Source organism: Cibotium barometz, chromosome 24, assembly GCF_041138505.1.
Source record: "Cibotium barometz isolate CiBa-2024 chromosome 24, ASM4113850v1, whole genome shotgun sequence".
Lineage (NCBI taxonomy): Eukaryota > Viridiplantae > Streptophyta > Polypodiopsida > Cyatheales > Cibotiaceae > Cibotium > Cibotium barometz.
In genome coordinates this window covers 24406705-24421258 of record NC_141069.1, presented here as the reverse complement: position 1 = coordinate 24421258, position 14554 = coordinate 24406705, and the positions used below count along the sequence as shown (strand labels likewise).

Genomic DNA, 14554 nt, shown 5'->3' with positions numbered 1-14554 from the left:
AAATACAACATCCCTACTTACTCTCAATTCACGTGTAGTAGGATTATAACATCTATATCCCTTTTGCTCAAGGAAATACCCAATAAACACACATTTTTTTGCTTTTGGATCTAACTTGGTACGTAACTCATCTGGCACATGCACATATGCAATAAATCCAAAAAACTTTCAAGTGAGACAAATCAAGTTTCTTGCCAGTAAACTTCTCCTCTGGCATTATATCATATATGGCTGTAGTAGGAGTCCTGTTCATGATATAAATTGTTGTAGACATAGCCTCAGCCTAATAGCTATGTGGCATATTCTTCTCAGCCACCAATTCTCATGCTATCTCTGCAATGTGCCTATTTTTCCACTCAGCAACTCCATTTTGTTGCGGAGTGTATCTACATGTAAATTGTTTCTGAATGCCATTCTTTCGCAAGAATTTAGAGAACTCATTGGAGAAGTATTCTCCCCCCTCCATCTGACCTTATGCACTTCATATTCTTTCCTATTTATTTTTAAGCCATAACTCTGAAATTCTGAAAATGAGTGAACACTTCACTCTTCTCCTTCATGAAGTACATCCACACTTTCCTTGTGTGGTCATCAATGAATGTTACGTAGTACCTGCACAGCAGCAGCAGCCATCCATAGACATAGTCTTCCTCGTAGGACCCCATACATCTGAATGCATAACATCTAGTATATTCCTGCTCACATTTATGTCATGTGTAAATACATCTTTTGTTTGCTTTCCAAATTGACATTCACAAACTTTTTGCATACCTTCAACTTTAAACTACAACTTTAAACTAAGGTAGCCTTGTCACAATTTCTTTAGTCTGCATAGACTTCATTCTTTGCACATTGACATGCCCAATTCTCTTATGCCAAATGTTTGTATCTGTAACAATTCCTAAACCATTTGTAAACAGTGTAGCACTCACTTCAGGTATATTCACATTCAATGTAAACATTCGGCCCACTCTATTGTCTTTTGCAAAACCAACCTGCACTTATCTTTGAAGTCTCCTACATAACAGCCACATTAGGATTAAACCAAACCTGCAAACCTTGCTCAATCATTTGGCACAAAAATCAGATTCTTTGTAATGTTCGGAACATGAAGTATATCTGCAAGGTACTTCACTTTACCATCTTGCAATTGCATAAGCTACACTAGGGAAGCCTACAAGAAGGTAGGATGCATGCAACAAAAGTCAAAGAAAGATTGGAAGCACAAGTAGAAGAGGTCAATGGGCAAGCTAGGTATACCTAATAGATAGACTCAAGAAAGCCCAAGAGGATGCCCTATAGCATGCAACATCTTACAAATGTAGAAATTCATTGATGGAAAAAGCTTTTACACTCAAAAAATGAAGGCATTAAAAAGCTAGAGGTTAGGGTGCAAAAGTTGAAACTGAGTGTTTCACCTGCATAGCCATTATGGATTGACCATCAAGCACAGTTAGATATGCCCAATGGTAATCCTTCACAAGATATCTCTTATCTCAACCCCTCAAGTTGAAACATTCGGTTTGCACACCAAGACACTCACTTTAACAACTTGATATCATGTTTACGAAGGCCTTGAATTCTTATCATTTTAATATATGAGTGAATAAGGTGGTAGTACCCTTGTCACACTCAACAATCGGCATGATGCTCTTGGGTGGGTCCCTAACAATGGAGCCGAGAAGCACTATATACACATTGCTTCTCACCCCATAGTTTAGTGCCATGATTGAATGGCAATGCCTCCTTCGGTTGGTACCATGCTCGCATGAACAAAAAGTCACCGGTAAACTGGTTTAAAATAGAAACACCAACTAGCATGTATAGTATTGGCTTAGTAGAGTAGTTGTTGGCCCTCATACCGAATAGTTGTGTTGTCTTAAAAAATTATTGACCATACTTTCAATCCCAATATTTTGCATATGCATAAGTTATTGTTTTGCAGAATTACTCCTCACAGTGTTGTGGGGTACTAGAGTACAGGATTTTAAAGATTGGAGTACCCTTTTAAAAAACCTTCACTACTAAGCCTATGTTAGTGCCACTTATTAATGCACGATACAAGGTGAGAAAAAGCCAACACATTTTATTTCTTCTCAAAAAGTTTTATTCTATGCAGTGGAGCACATATATTGCTCATTTATTACATAAGTAAAAACGGCTCTACATGAAGGCCTCATGAGTAAGGTCACGCCATGGAGGCACAAGTATAAAGTCATCTCCCTCACTAATTGCCCTTAAGAACTCTGTAGCTTTTTCTTCGGAGGAGTTTATGTATGGCTTATGAGGATCCACAACCGACGGGCTTTCCTTTATGAGGATTGGATTCTCATGTTCAACATTTGGAACCTCACCATTTTCATTGTCAAAGAAAGGCTCTTGTTGATCTCCTTCTTCAAGATTGTCATTACCTCTTGGGAGGAAGTATCTAGTAGATTCACTCCTCGATGTAATGATCTCGGATGAAGACTTTCCTTATGTCGGAGATGTCAGCAAACTCTTCTAGTGTCTTCAAGCATTTCCACATGGCACGGGCTCTACTCGAGTCCATATCGTTACAAGCCTTTAGAATTATCCATTGTGTGCTCGGAAAGTACTTACCACTCCTCATCATCTTCAGAAGAGTGATTTCAAATGTTATAGTCCACTTGTTTAATACATAATTTTCCATGTACACAAAAGCCCTTTCAAATACATTCAACTGGGGTTAGACACACTCAATTCTTCATATCACCCTGGCGGAGCTGTGCATACAAAGTTCTACCTTACAATTTTCCGAAGCATACCAATTGCGATCATTATCATTCTCAAGTAAGAATTATTTTCGAAAGAGTGCCTTAAAAGCACCCCATGTTGTAGGTCGATAGCTCTCACACTGAGGCTCATCCATGACTTGTAGGCCTTGCCCTCAAGCATGAGACTTGCCGAGTGCACGAACAGTATCAGGAGAATGCTTCAAAAGGTGCAAGTCCATCCACTTTTGTAAAAAAGTGTTCACTTCATCTTTATTACGCTCCTTCTCTTCCCTGTAGAGAACACGGGAGGCTTCATGCTCTTGAGCGTACCTTACATTATGGGCATGGAAGCGGAAATGAGGTTTATGTAGATCCTTTAGACAGTATCCTATCATACCCTCAAATGTATGCATTTCAAATGATCTGATGTAATGGACATCACATGACTGCTGGTTTTATGTAGATCCACATTAAATATTACTTTACGGTTTTTCCAACTGAAATAATGGATGTAGAGAGTAAATAGACAACCATTTGAAAGTGGAGGTGGTGCTAGAGAGTTCCACTTCTCTCCAATGAGAACACAGCTTGAGTGCACTCATTTTACACAAACTCAACAAGGCAATCCCACGGAGAGATATTCACATCATCATTCCTAATCCTGATCGTGAAAGAAACCTCGAGCATCTTCAAATTGTTATGGGTCATAAACTGCAAACATGCCGGAGCAATATCTCTTTGGACAGCCAAGAGATGAAACCGGCATACTACTGGTCTTCTTTCTCTTTGTGGTAGTGCAAGATGTCTCAGAGCTACGTGAGACAATGAACATAGCAGACGTCATATATATTTTAAAATAGGAAAAAACGTAAAAAAACATCATATATTTTTTGTGCCTGACGAACGAGCTTTGCATTTGATGGCTTTCGAATTCTCCAAACCGATTGGAGCTTCAACTAGAGGAGTGACAATTCGAGGAGGCACATTCTCCTTGTTCTATTCAAATCATTGACTGCTACAAACAAGCAGTCGCCCAGGAGGTCTACGAGAGGCAACGCACCTAAGGGAGGCATGCCAACCGACACCGAAGGACAAACAAACACTTCTTTACTTCTTCTACGAGTACACTCAGCCATGTCGAGAAGAATATGAGAACTAAACATCGCGAGTTATATATATAGCATTTTCAAAAATACACCTGCCACCTATACCATCAGAAGAGGAACATAATCATGGGAATGACAACACATAAAGAAGCCAGGCATAGCAATAGCTGACACGGCCATCGCAGAGCAACATTCAAGGGCGAAACAAATGCAGTACCTCCATGCAGACCTGCAGCACATTCCAGGTGATAACAACATGCACACCCAAAAGAAAAGGATAACCTACAAACACATGCAAACATCAGAAGAGGAACATAATCATGGGAATGACAACACATAAAGAAGCCAGGCATAGCAATAGCTGACACGGCCATCGCAGAGCAACATTCAAGGGCGAAACAAATGCAGTACCTCCATGCAGACCTGCAGCACATTCCAGGTGATAACAACATGCACACCCAAAAGAAAAGGATAACCTACAAACACATGCAAACATGCATGGAAAAGAAACACACTGAAACAATGCCGACCACCAGGGAGGAACCTCTACGTCAGGAGCACCAGCTCCCACAATCGAAAAATAGCACAAAGCGACGTTGAAGAAGAAGCACCAGCACTCTCACCGGCCCAAGGTACCCAACACAAAGGCATGTGCAAAGCAGAAATGCAAGCGACCAAATTAGGCAAACCCATGCATAAGTTCAAGCATGGCAACCAACATGGAGGAGCCTCCACGACTGGAGCACCAGCTCCCAACGTCAAAATAGGAGATAATGACGTTGGAGAAGGACCAGATCTGTCCTCCCAAGGATGAGCACACACGACTGGATAATCCAAATTGAACATGCACACGTGTCCACCATGACAACGCATGCGCCGACTCCACCTAGCCCTCACAACCTTAATCCAGGATCATATTTTGAACCTTCATCGACCATTCTATTGGATTAATTAATGAAAAAAACATTTTGCACATATGTTTTATTGAATTTTATTTTTTTCTTCACTCATCACTGGTTGTAGGCCCCATTCTACATTTACATTAAAGGGTACCGTTTAAATGCCTATACCATATTGGGCTACATTCACCGTCTAAAAGATGTCTTTATGTGGAAGGAAGCTTTGATCCAATCGACGCTTAAACCACGGTCCTGTGGTCATTTGTTTAAAAGGTCCAAATTGGTGGACCATGTATTTTGCCTTTCTAAGGAGGGAGAGCAAGGCTGCAGAGCTGCTGGAATCCAATAGGCAACTCTCCAACTCGGCGTCGGAGGAAGGGGCGTAGTTCGTACTGATGGTGGTTGTGGTATTAGAGGAGTAGGAGTAGAAGAAGAGCAACGGCTGGAGAGGGGTGTAGTGGGGGACTGGCTTAGAAATTGGGATGGCCGGTAGCGCAGCGCGGTTAAGCAAGGCTTCTAGCGCCTGGTGAATGGTAGGTCGACATGTAGGGTCTGGATGCGAACAGGCTAGGCCCAACATAAGCACTCTCTCCAGCTCCACGGCCTCGAATTGGCTGCCCAGCCGGGCTTCCACCGCTTCGTCCAGGCGGCCCCTCGTATAGAGGGACCACACCCAGTCCACGAGCCTGCCATCATGCTCTTCCGGCAGGGTCCTGTCCACAGGTCTGCGACCGCACACCACCTCCAGCCGCACCGCCCCGAAGCTGTAGATGTCCGACTCCATTGTAGCCCTCCCCGTGCCGCAGCATTCTAGCGCCATGTATCCCACCTTCTCGGAAGCCATTGTGGTGTGCCCCTCGGCGCCCTCCCCCAACTGCCTTGCCAACCCAAAGTCACCCAGCTTCGCATTGAGAAGTTGCAATCGAGCATCACGTTGCTCAACTTGATGTCCCTGTGAATAATCACCGTTTCACACTCTTCGCGTAGGTACTGAAGCGCAGACGCCAACCCACAAACGATCGTGTACCTAGCACACCACCAAAAAGTCATGTGAGGGACATCCAGTAATTTACGTAGATTTTTGGTGCTTTACATAAATTAAGGTTTAAAATATTGGGAACCCAAAAACCTTGACAAATAATATGGTTTTTCTGTACCTGGTGCTCCAGTCGAGAACAATCGCTTTCTCACAGAACAAGTGTTGGTCAAGGCTTCTGTTGGGCATGTATTCATACACGAGCAGGAGAGTTTCTTTGTCTTTGTCTTGGCACCACCCTTTGAGCTGCACAAGATGGCGATGGCGGATGCGGCTTATGATGGATATCTCGGTCAGAGACTCCTTCTCGCCTCGTGCAGATCCTTGAGATACGCACTTAACAGCCACCTCGCTCCCATCGCTGGGAAGAACGCCTCTATAAACAAGGCCAAATCCACCCCTCCCCAAAAGCTCCGTCTTTCTAAACTGCTTGGTCGCAACGCTAAGCTCTCTGTATGTATAATAATGAGGAAGGTTGAGCCCCATAATTACATTAAGTTCCCTCAAGTACTGTGCAGCCCTTCGCTTTTCCCTTAATCTAACCACGTGGATACTAATCACTACCATAATTACTACTAAAATGAGAACCCCTACCATAATTACTAATCACTACCATAATTACTACTAAAATGAGAACCCCAGCAGCAGCTAAACCAGCGATCAACCCTACCTTACTAGAAGCCTTAATTACTTCAATACTACTAAAACTCCATGAATAGAGGATATGATCCTCGTAATTTGATCCTGTGGAGCCAACAAATCCAACAAAAACATCCTCCGGCAAGTAAAAGAATAAGTTGATATGCAGTGAACGACCAAAGGTTTAAGAGCAGATGGATGCGACACAAAATGAAAGACATACTTAAGAATAGGAGGTCTCTAGTAAGGAGACATGCAAAGGAGGAGAAAGCCCGAATGGATGCTGGTCAAAATGGACACAGTAAGCCATCTATTGCTCATAAGGGCGAGTGGAAGAAAGCCAAGAAGGAGCTCTTAGAAGGAGTAGTAAACCAGCAACAAACAGAAGTGCGGCGAATGCAAATGGAGCGATATGGATCGTCACACTTTGGATCTGGAGGTCGTGCACCATGGGAGGTCGAGTTTATATGTATAGTGCAACTTCATCTCTTTTCTTTGTATTCTCTCTACTTGAGTTGTGTTATAATGTTTGTCTTGTGATGTAGCGTGACATTATGGGTAGAGATCTTACCCCAGCAGCAGCAGAGACTGGCTACCATCGTCGTCACAGTAGAGGAGATACATGGGATTACCTTCACGATGAAGGGATTATCTCCGACGAACAATACAATCGAGCAAGGAGAACACCAATGCAGGTAATACTTTTTATTTTTATTTACAAAACATTTTTCTACCTTTAGTGATGACTCCTCCGAGTAGTCGCCCGCTAGTTTTTCTTCATGTATAGTTTTGGTTTATGTAACTATGTTTCTTTTTCAAGCCTCATGTGGCTACCATCATGTATGGACAACTTCTTGGATATTAGATAAAAATTTTCATCTTCTTTATGTATCTATGTTTTTATTCAAGCCTTATGTCGCTACGATCATGTATGGACAAATTTTTGGATATAAAATGTAATTTCTCATCTTCTTTAATCAATATTCGAAGTGTGTTCACAAATCTTTTTGTGTATATCTATCTTTAATTTAAGTTTTTATGCTGATATCTTTGCTGATCTTGGTTCGTCTATGTACAAGTAAGCAAAACCTTAAACCAAAGAGCTGCCTATGCAGTACATCTACACACGCAGCTCTCTGGAAATTTTTTTAAATTCCAGAGTGCGTCTATATATGCATCTATAATGGAGGCTATAAGCGCGTCTATAGGTGCGTCTATAGGCACGTATATAGGTCCATCTATAAAGCGCGTCTATACTGATATAGATGTGCATATAGACGTGTCTATAGATGCCTGTCCATAGACGCGCTTAAATAAACGCGACTGTAACATTTTAAACCACGTTGTCAAAATGCGTCTATAAATGCGCCTACGATCGCTTTTCCTTGTATTGATGCCACAAGATTTTAAGCTGTAAACAAATGTCATAGCATTTACACAAACACCCTTGAGTTACATCTTTTCAGAAAACTCAAGTGCTTCCTTACCATGCCCATGTTCAGCATATCCTTCCTGCAACCACCCGCTCTATGGCACTCTATGGCACACACATGGTGTGTGTGCACCTTAATGGTGTGTGTGCGCACCACAACCAAGCAACATGTGTGCTGCTTGGCTGTGGTGCGCACACACACACACCATGTATGTGCCATAGGGCGGGCAAAATGGGCCAACCGCCGCCAAAGTTTAAACGCACATACTACCACTCGGTCTAGTATTAAAGGGTGGTTGTTCTTCCACTACACTAGCTTTATGCCTGTCGTAACAACGTGCATCCTTTTTTTACTACTCACAAATAGCTAGTAACACCACCGCCTTCTACCGCGCCGGTTGGTATTAGAGCTGCATCTTTTTTTACTACAAATACAAATACTAAATCAGCATGGCTGACGATCATATTAATATTGATGCAGCAAAGTATGTTCGACATACTTGTCAGTAAGTGAGAGACTGTATAGCGAGTGCCCAAAGCCCACTTCCCTCCAAAGACACGAACTCGTCGCGTCAGAGAATGGTCTCTCCTCCACAACATAGAGCCCAAACAAATCAAAGTGTTATTTCAAAACAGGCAGTAAATATGTCACATGATCCAATTTTAACCACTAGCCAACCATAACTGTATTATTTTCAATCATCCTTCTAGCTTTTAGCTTCTACATTTCAGTGTACTTAGATTAATGTTTAAGCTAATGATCGTAGCTCGTATTAAATTGCATCATGTAAGGTTCCATGAGAAGCAACGCAAGGAGTAGACCCACTAGCTGCAATACACCATGCTCATGGAGAAGAATGTTTGTTTGGACAAGAGAGATTAAAGAGAATGTCGGAAGTACCTTTTTGGCATTTCCAAGATTTTACGCCATAGATATGATGGATAGAATATACATCTAATTAAAATGGTTGGAAACAACTTCTAGGATAATGATGTGCAGCGCATATATTTATTTGAAATCTTTTTGTTTTTTGAAAGAATTGATGGTAATAGCTATACGTGAAATAACGCAAGAAGATGCGAAATCATAAATTCTATTTTGGGAGAATCTAAACAATGTGATGATTGAACAAGGATTCCTAGTAACTTACTTTTCAGGATTTATGGTGGCAAACAAGGTTGGTGCTAATTGGATTGTGATACGTATTGTCTTCAATGGAGGCCCCGATAATGTAATATTGCAAGGTAAGGAGCGATCTTGTCTATTTCATTGGGATCAGAGTCCACAAAATTACACCAAAAATTTGGTGCCAGTAGAACATAGAAGAACACATCTTCACATGTGCGAATCATAGAGGCTTTCTCAAAATGCCTCAGGCTGCAACTCTGCATGATAGTGTATAGGTGAATCTTCTCACTATGCATGATTTGCATATTAGTAAATTAGAGTATGTGAGGTGGTTTACATGCAAGTAGCAATCAGATTACAAGAAATAGCGCAAGGAATTACTTTTAATGGGCTCGATAATTTTTGAAAAAAAAATGTCTCTCTCTCTCTTAGGGAGGAAGAATCGAGTGACTCCATCACTCTCATGTGTTGAAAAAAATCTATTTTTGGGTCAATTTGTGGAAAAAGCTCTAAATGATCAGAAAATCCCTAAATTATAATCCTCTTGGTGGAGGGGCCTTTGTAAAAGTTGGTAGCATCCAATCAAAACAAGGCTAACAGGCGACTCTCCATCTCAGCGTCGGAGGAAGGGGCGGTGTTCGTGTGGGAATTAATGATATAATGCCCGCATGTGTGTGAACGCATGTGAGCAATGAAAGGACACACGAAGAGGCACAACTCAATAATTATAAATAAATGTATTCCCTCACTAATAAAAACAACGATTCAGCAATGCAACGAGGGCGTCTCAACTCTGTACAAGCAGCGATTGGCGACCTGAGTATCTCTAACCTTCTATGTTAATTGTTAATCAATGATAATTATGTATTAATACACCTACATAGAATTTCTACATGGTATCCGGCCTACCTTTCTGGTGCGCCTATGGGGCCCTATCCTGCACGCTTCCCAAGCTTCTTCTCCTAGCGCAGTCCACGCCACCACAACAAAAACACCTCAGCACCACCTCCGCCTCCACTAACCTCGTCGACCCTCTTCTCCCTAGAGTGCCTGTGAGGGCACACACATGCTTCCAACCCTCTTCTCCCTGGTCATGCGTATTCCAATAAATGCTAATCATGCCCTCCACGTTTCCTACGCATACAAATTTTATACGCCAACAATCCCTTCAAGCAGTGCTGCCTACCTGCATTTTTTTGAGAAGTGGTAGCCACCTCAACGCTCGTTGAAGCCTTTGCCGTTTGCATACATGCACCCGCATCAGGAGCAGCAGACGAGATGTGTACTAGCAGGTAGCGTACCAATACAGACATAAATATTAAAAAAAATCTCAATAAACATACAAATAATAAAAAACCTACCGCGTTGCCTTTGCTCCAATAATAACAAAAGAATTAATATGTATTATTTCGGATTTACCAAAAAAAAACCAACAACTAACAATAACTTTTTTTTAAAGATAATTTTAATAACATAAATAATTTTAACTTTGATATTTCTCTACTTCAGAGGATGATCCAAGAGTGCTCCACTAGTCATAATATTTTTTTAAAAAATAAAAAAAATTTATTATTATTTTCTTTATAATCAATCACAAAATAATTTTATTTAATAATTTACTCACATCATGAACATGCCTAAATATTCGGGCTATTCATGAGCGCAAACATACCTACTCTTTCAGGCTATTTGCGTACACATTCACATTTTTGCAGAAAATATAATAATTTTTTTTCAAATAATAATAATTATTATTAAACAAAAAAAACAAACAAACAAACAACACAAATTACCAATGGGCCAAGGCCCTTACATATGCAATAACCCATAAAACGGCCCAAAAAGTCGAGGCTAATCCCAAAGAGGATGAAAACACATGAGGTGTTAACAACGATCACCTCTACAGAGCCCAAAACGGCAAGGAATCCCCAAGAGGGAAACAAACACAATTGAGCCCGTTGGAGTGTTTGCAGCACCCACGTGGCCAATCCCTAAAAGAGAAAATTAAACTAAAACATCGAAAGTGGCGAGGCCCAAGAGGCATGGAAACACAAAAGGGTGTTAACAAAGGTCACCCAAAATCTCTCTTAAAAAGGACAAATAGGTGTTAACAAAGGTCACTGTTGCTTGCAAATGAGGATCAATACCAATACCAAGATGCAACAAAAACAATACTTAGGGCTCTTGAAAAGAGTTCCACTTTGTAGATGAATGTGGGAGAGGGTTTGATAATAATCCCACATGGGGACTTATGGGAGTCCTAGAATTTTTGTATAAAAGGTGGCTCATTTGAGAGCTTTAGAGACTTTGGGCTTAGTTCATGCAAGAGCTCCTTTGAGAGACCTACTCTCCCTCTTCTCCATAGAGGTGAAGACTCTTCTCTCACCCCATCTACATCATTGTATGAGGTTAATCTCTTCATTGAATCATTAGCAATGTCATGAGTCTTTCTCATCCTCTTCTCTAATCATTTTACTCTTATGCATGCTTTTAGTATTTCATTTTTGAGTACATGGATTGATTTGAAGCTTTCATGGAAGCTTGATGCTTGAATGTGTGCATGCTTGTAGGAAGATAGGAGTGGAGTGAGGTCTTTCTCTTTGCTTGAGTGCATAGTGATTAAAAAACTCTTGCTTGTGTTTGTGAATGAATGGGTGTGAAGGAATGAGGACAAGTTGAGCTTGTGTGTATGGTTAGTCTAGTGTCAAGTGATGGTAGCCATGAGCATTCTCTCCTTTTGGGGATAAGCTCTTGTGCACCGGTACGGGTCGAATCCCTAGCTCCGAAAGGGATGCAAATCCCATTGGAGTGAGCTTAGTGTGGATCGTACTCCTCTTACTACAAGAGAGAGGGTTTTCCGTCTCTCCATTGGCGCCGCCGCCGGGGAAAAGACTCAAATCCGGTTGAGAGTGTGTGGAAACCACCACTATTTCCTCTTTTGGTTGCAAAACCATTGAGTGATTAGGTTAAGTTTGGGTGTGTGATCCCGGTGTGAGTGGATAAGGTTAACCATTGAGCGGTTGAGGTTTCTCCCGCATTGTTCTTTTATGTTTCATTGCTTTTATGTTTTTTCAAGTACCGTTCATTATGCTTACCTTCATTGTTCTTTGTCATTTCATTCTTTCATGCTTTTCGTTAACATGTAATTAGTATAAATAAATAAAAAGAAAAGAGGTGCGTTGCTAAGCTCATCCATAGCTTATGCAAGTCCCATAGACTCCCAAGCAAGAAATGTGTTTTTTGGGTTTCATCTTGAAATATGACAAAGATTTCTTGAAAATAAACTTGATATTATTTGCAACCTAGAACTTGAAGTGGATCCAAATCTTGAGAGCTCAAAATTGAGGTTGAGCCCTTGTGTAAGATTTTGGAGTGGATCAAGCTAGCTTGGAGGCGGTCTTTTAATTTAAAAAAAAAAGAGAAGAAAAAAAAAATATAAACTGAAAGAGGCTCCAGAGTGTTGTGTGGGGAGGTGTTTACTTCAAGCATAGCAAAGAAATCTATTTCATGTGGCTGTAAGGCGGCCAGTTGAAAAGCTAAGTGTAGGCGGCCGCCAGTGTGGGCATAAGCAAGCAAAGAAAACTATATATATATATATATATATATATATATATATAGTTATACTAAGGCTTTGGAGGGCCTCATCTTTGTGGAGGTGGCGGTAAAGGCCAACGGCCGAAGGCGAAAGCGAAGTCTGCAAAAAGGAAAGAGGCCGTCGGCAAGAGCGTTGGCATAGGCAAGAGCGCAGAGTGGCAGCAGACGTTGACGGCAGCAGCTGGCAAGTTGGCCGGCGGCAACAGAGGTTGACGGCGGCAGAAGCAAAGGCCAAGAGGCCTGCAGCAGGAGTGGAGGTAGATGGGAAGCGCAAGGTAGCTGGGAGGTCCCCACTCTCTGTAGGAGGAGGAGGAGGAGGAAGAGGAGCGGGCCCTGGCAGAGGGCTGGGCGTCCGCCACCACAAGGACAGCGACAAGAAGGCCAAGATCGTCTCCATCAAGAACCAGATCCGCTCTGTAGAGAGATTGCTCAGAAAGGCTCTTCCTCTGGAGGTGAAGGATGCCCAACAAAAGAGATTAGAGGATCTAAAGAAACAAGCTGAGTTTCATGCACAAGCTGTACTTGAACGAAAATTGGCACTTCGATACCGCAAAGTAAAGTTCTTTGAGAGGAGGAAGATCGAACGGGCTTCAGAAGAAGCTGTAGTAGGCGGGGACTGCAGCAAGCGAGGAGGCCAGCTGGTGGTGAAGGCTGCCGCAGAAGAAGGTGAGGCGGCATCGGAAAGAAGTGGCAGGCACGTGCGCGTCGGCAAAGAATCCGGGAGTCGGCGGAGCGGCGAGCTGCGGATAAGGTAGGTGGTGCAAATTTTTATTTTTTTATTTTTTTTATTTTTTTTATATATTTTTCATGTTTTTGTTTTATTTTTAAATAAAAAAAATCATAATAAATATAAAAAATAAAAATATTTTAAAAAAAATAAAAAAATTGCATTAAAAAAAGGGGACAAAAAAAAAGAAAAAAGAAAAGAGATTAAAAAAAAAAAAGGAAAAAAGAGATTAAAAAAGAAAAAAAAAAGAAAGAAAAAAAAAATTTAAATTTAAAAAGAAAAAAAGAGATTTTGAAAAAAAGAAAAAAATATAGTGGAAAATCTTAAAAAAAAAATAGAGAGAAGAAAGAAAGAAAAAAATTAAAAAAAAAATTAAAAAAAATTAAAAAAAATAATAATTCTTTTTATTTGTTTTTAGGAGTCCATAGTGTGTGCATATTTTTTATTTTTTCATTTCTGTAATTTTTAGCATAATTAGAGTAATTTGCATTGTTTTAAATTTTTGTAATATATATTTAAAAAAAAAAAAAAAAACAAAACAAAAACAAACAAACAAAAACAAAACAAAAGGGAAAAAAAGAAAAAAAGAAAAAAAAACAATTTTTATATTTTGAAATCATCATTCATCATTTAAAATTTTGCATAAGCTAAGTAGCTTGCATTTTTTTATTTTGGTAACTGCATGCATAATTAGTAGATTTATAATTTTTTATTTTTTGCACGAAATTTATTCATTTTATTAAAAAAAAAAAACAAACAAACAAACAAACAAACAAACAAACAAACAAACAAACAAAAAAAAAAAAACAAAAAAAACAAAAGGAAGGAAACAAACAAAAGAAAAGTTTTGATTTTTTAGGAGTCTATTATTTTTTGCATATTTTGTAGTTCTTCATATTTTTAATTTTTTTGCATAATTAGTGTAACCTGCATTTTTTTTCATTTTTGTAACTTTGTGCATAGTTAGTATTTTTTTAGTATGATTCATAATTTTGTGTAAATAAAAAGAGAAAAAAATAAAAATCATAAAATCATATAAAAAATAATAATAATAATAAAAACAATAAAAAAATTAGGTTAGTTAAGTACACCATACATATTCTTTTAAGTTACCTTTAGTGATTAGGTAGGGAAAAATATATATATATACATATATATATATATTTTTATCACAAAACAAAAACACATAAAAACCCAAAAACCAAAACAATTTGACCTTATGCACTTAAGGTCGGGACGTCTGATAGATTCTGCCAT

The 14554-nt window shown here is 39.9% G+C and overlaps 1 pseudogene; it reads right to left on the bottom strand.

Moving 5' to 3' along the window:
* Nucleotides 1–6560, bottom strand: part of LOC147625060 (L-type lectin-domain containing receptor kinase IX.2-like) — a 36449-nt pseudogene extending 29889 nt beyond the window's left edge.
* Between the last annotated feature and the right edge of the window lie 7994 nt (nt 6561–14554).